The 4960-nt window shown below is 40.5% G+C and overlaps 1 long non-coding RNA gene across 1 annotated transcript; it reads left to right on the top strand.

Moving 5' to 3' along the window:
• The first annotated feature begins 241 nt into the window (after window positions 1-241).
• On the top strand, window positions 242-571 carry LOC125293537. The gene is made up of 2 exons (XR_007193375.1): window positions 242-406; window positions 501-571. It is a non-coding gene; the product is annotated as an uncharacterized LOC125293537 (long non-coding RNA).
• Window positions 572-4960: the final 4389 nt, after the last annotated feature.

The following is a 4960-nucleotide window of genomic DNA, read 5'->3' as shown; positions in this document are numbered from 1 at the left end:
GAAGTGGTCAGTGTTGAGATTTTTAAATCTATAGATTAAAAAAAAAACAATTCTAAACACTTTGGCCTGGAGTCAAATCCACCATAATCCCCATGTAGGCTAAATTGAAATATGGTTGGAAATGTTTCATTTATTTCAATATTCTTTCTTGCATTGTTTTATTGTTCAATAATATTATTATTATCATTATTATTATCATTTTATTATTTATTTTATTTTGTTTGTAAAGTGTATTGAGACCATGTTGCATGATGATACTGCATTATACACAATACATTGATTGATTGATTGATTGATTGTCCGTCCGTAAATCATTTCATTGTTTAAATTCCACATTTAACTGGTCATCTCTTTCTCTCTCTGTCACTCCAGTTGAGAACATTTGGCTATCTGAGACCTATATCTGGTAAGCACTTATATCCTTTCGAGCAAACGTAGATAAGTAGCCTTATTTTTAGACCTCCTTTGGTCTAACTCTTTTGCATTCCCATTTCCCACAGGAGTTGTCCATACCCACACTATGGCTTGGGAGGCGATTGAATTAGGGCGCAATTTGAAGTACGACCCGATTCAAAAAATGCTGGTAGTGAAACATGAAGGCAGTTATTTTGTTCACCTGACACTCCAGTTTAAGCGCACAGCGTTGGACACCGTCAGCAGCAGGATGAAGGTCTTGTTGAAGTCCGCTACTCTGGAGCTGCACTCCTGCGAGGTGGAATTGCCAGCTGGCGGCCGATCTGTGATGCCCGTGACAAAGAGCTGCTGGGGCATGATTCCGAGCCTGAAGAGAGGCAGCCGTCTGTGTGCTCAAATGATCGTGCACGCGGAGATGGACAGAGTTTTTGGTTGGAAACTTTTGAGCAATGAGTCAGGCTTCTGGATTGTTCGTGTGGATGGACTGTAAATGTACCTACTCATACATACTGTACACCATGATATATCACCTTGTTGTACCTACTCATACATACACCATATATCACCTTGTTGTGCCTACTTATACATACACCATATATATCACCTTGTTGTGCCTACTCATACATACACCATATATATCACCTTATTGTGCCCACTCATACATACACCATCTATCACCTTGTTGATACAGCAGTAGAAAGTGCTTAGAAGTATGAGTGACTACAGTCCAGGGCTCAAGAGTGCGACCAATACAGTGCGACTAAAAAAAATACCTTTGGTTCAATAACAGACACATATTTGGCCAATATCGTGGTTTAAACAAATCACAGATAGTGAAGGGCGGGACCTCCCCTCTGATTGGCCGTGGCCCAGTGCCTGTGTGTAAATTTGAAAATGCGTGTGCTGCAGAGAGAGAGAGAGGGAGGTCAGAGACCCGTCAGATAAACAGAGTGGATGTAGTTGCATTACAGTGTGGTCACATAGGCCGAGATAAATGTCCCCTTTCCCCACTGCCTTTCAGCGGCTGGCAGCAGCAAACCGATCAGAAGAGCCCGAGATGATGATCAAGTTTATCGTTGCCTACGATAGGCCTAGTGAAACTTCCCTTCACCAAGTTCAGTCCGAAATAATTATTCACCAGAAAAATAGTTTGAACGTAAACCCGACGTACAGGAATGCCACTTGCACCAAATGTATAGGAGTCATTGCAGATAAAGACGTCTTAAAATTGCGAACAATGCATACAACGACCGAACGACAGAGATACAGATATCGCCGAAAAGGAGTGCGTCATTGACCGCAGTTACATGCAGGGAGTAACCCGGTTTTCAACAGCAATATTCGTTTTGCGCGCGAGTTGTGTAAACTCATTCTGATGGCATCAATCAATTTAATCCGGTATTTGGCGCAAACCGAATATCGCTGCTACATTTAAAGCCCGAATATTCCCTGCATGTATACAGTGGTCATTGTGTACGATGAATTGAATGGACACATTTAGATCGAGCATGGCAAGTCATTGCAATAGAGTTACAAAAACTTAGTCTGGAGCCCTGCAGTCAACACACCACCATACCACCACCCTCTACCATCATCTACAGTCAACACACCACCACCCTCTACCATCTCCATCACCGTTCCCATCACTACTACTACTACTACTACTACTACTACTGCTACTACTACTGCTACTACTACTACTACTGGTACTGGGGCGGTGGTAGTGTAGTGGTTAAGGAGCTGGGCTAGCGTGCAGTAGCCTGAAAGTTGTCGGTTTAATTCCCGGCTTCCACCGTTGTGCCCTTGAGCAAGGCACAACAAGTGTCTGCTAAATGTAATGTAACTATTACTACTACTACTGCTATTACTACTACTGCTGCTGCTATTACTACTACTACTGTTGTTATTAGTACTACTATTATGGTTATGGAATTTAGAAGACACTTTTGTCCAAAGCGATTTACAGAATATGAACATTACAATAGTTACAATTACCATTAACCGTTTTTAATAAAGTTGTTAAGCCTGCATTAAGCAAATTAAGTAATGACAATATCAATGCAATATCAGATATCAATATAAATCATAAAAATTAATTAATTAGGTGTAAGCTGAACAAGTCTTTAGACAAACAGGAATACTTGATGATAGATTTTTATATTTTTTTACATTCAGATGTATGATTTTTATTTGTCCTCAATAAAATATATATATATATATATATATATAATTCCTCATCACCACATGTCTCATTTTGTTACTCATAAGATGTTTGCATGTGTGCGACATGAAGAGTCATTCTTTAGACTCATGTTGAAGCAAAAGTAAAACGCAAATGTACAGAGCTGTTGGATCTGGGCATAGCTAGATTACTCATCAGACCAGTGGGGCCAATGCCCCAGGTATCTGCCAGGGTCAGGTGTGTGTGTGTGTCTGTCTCTCTGTCTACATGTGATGCAAATGAGTGTGAACTATGGTGTTCCAGACACGTATCTCTGTGAAAGGAGATCTAGGTGGGCATGGCCAGGCTAGAAAGGTGGAGAAATGAGATGTCAAAGATAAGCAGGTGCCTGTGAGAGACAGAGACAGACAGAGAGTCTGTAACAAAGAGACCCCGGAAACAACACCTGCCGGGTCTGGTAAGTCAGCAATCGCACACTGACGTGGTGTGAAATTGCTGAGATTGCTTTACTTCTGCCAGTCATGTGGGACGCCAACATCGGTCAAGCCAGTCAATAACATCTTTACACCTGCGTGTTGGCTTGGCAACGCCTCAGGTGGCTGTTTTGTGTTCCTTCCACCGTTACTCACAGTTTAGAGTTTAATTTTGCACACCCCAGTGCGGCCTGAGTCACACAGTGCAAGGTTACTGCCAAGGTACGCCTCTCCTTGTCAGCTAAATATGCTGAGGTGTCTTACAGGGTTGTTATGAATAGGGGAGCGGTTGTAGAGAGGAGAAGTGGAGAGCAGAGAAAGAGGGAGGGAGAACTAACCAGTAGGCCACGGCTGCCCCATAAAAGAGAGAGAGAGAGAGAGAGAGAGTGGCGATTCCAGAGGGGCAGGCAGGGGCACAGACTCAGAGAGGAGTGGCAAATAAACAAAACATGTGATGTAAAACAATACACATTACAGCCTTACATTCAATATCAAATTATGTGTTATTAATAACCAAGATGTTTAATTTGAATGCTTATTACAGCCTTACATTCAATATCAAATTATGTGTTATTAATAACCAAGATGTTTAATTTGAATGCTTATTACAGCCTTACATTCAATATCAAATTATGTGTTATTAATAACCAAGATGTTTAATTTGAATGCTTATTACAGCCTTACATTCAATATCAAATTATGCGTTATTAATAACCAAGATGTTTAATTTGAATGCTTATTACAGCCTTACATTCAATATCAAATTATACACATAGTTATTAATAACCAAGATGTTTAATTTGAATGCTTATTACAGCGTTGGTGTTTCTGATACATTCAATATCAAATTATCTGTGTTATTAATAACCAAACTGTTTAATTTGAATGCTTATTACAACCTTACATTCAATATCAAATTATGCGTTATTTTTTTTTTTGTATTTTTTTTGTAGAACACCTGAAGCACATAACTTCATAGATGCAGTGCAACAAGAAAGAGAGTATTTTCAAGTAAAGCAGTAGTGAACTAGAATGAAGTTTCCCCCCCTATATAAGCTAGATGTGCATGGAGAACTGCATACAATGGTAGAAATGGGTTCTTGATGTCTAGTGACACAGGACATGCATAGCACTGAAATGCATACCCATAAATATAGCATCAATGATTTGACCAGCACCAAAGCACCAGCATCATACGAAAAATGTATGTTTGGAGACGTTTCATGCTGACAAGCCCAACTATCACATCTCTGTTGGGGTGGCACTTGGGATGGCCGACTGGGGGGGGGGGAGAAGGGAGGAGAGGAGAAATGGGAAAAGGAAAGGAATGGAGAGATGATAATGAGAGAAGTGATGGAGAAAGGATAGAGTACTTTAAGATTTGATCAGTAGCCTATCAGGACATCTGATCAGTAGCCTATCAGGACATTTGATCAGTAGCCTATCAGGACATTTGATCAGTAGCCTATCAGGACATTTGTATCAGGACATCTGATCAGTAGCCTATCAGGACATTTGATCAGTAGCCTATCAGGACATTTGTATCAGGACATCTGATCAGTAGCCTATCAGGACATTTGATCAGTAGCCTATCAGGACATTTGATCAGTAGCCTATCAGGACATTTGTATCAGGACATTTGACCAGTAGCCTATCAGGACATTTGATCAGTAGCCTATCAGGACATTTGACCAGTAGCCTATCAGGACATTTGCCTATCCGGACATCTGATTAGTAGCCTATCAGGACATTTGATCAGTAACCTATCAGGACATTTGTATCAGGACATTTGATCAGTAGCCTATCAGGACCTTTGATCAGTAGCCTATCAGGACATTTGATCAGTAGCCTATCGGGACATTTGTATCAGGACATTTGATCAGTAGCCTAT

This window comes from Alosa alosa, chromosome 4 (genome assembly GCF_017589495.1).
Source record: "Alosa alosa isolate M-15738 ecotype Scorff River chromosome 4, AALO_Geno_1.1, whole genome shotgun sequence".
In the NCBI taxonomy this organism is placed as follows: Eukaryota; Metazoa; Chordata; class Actinopteri; order Clupeiformes; family Clupeidae; genus Alosa; species Alosa alosa.
Note: the sequence above shows the minus strand (reverse complement) of the source record. Positions and strands in the feature narration are given on the sequence as shown.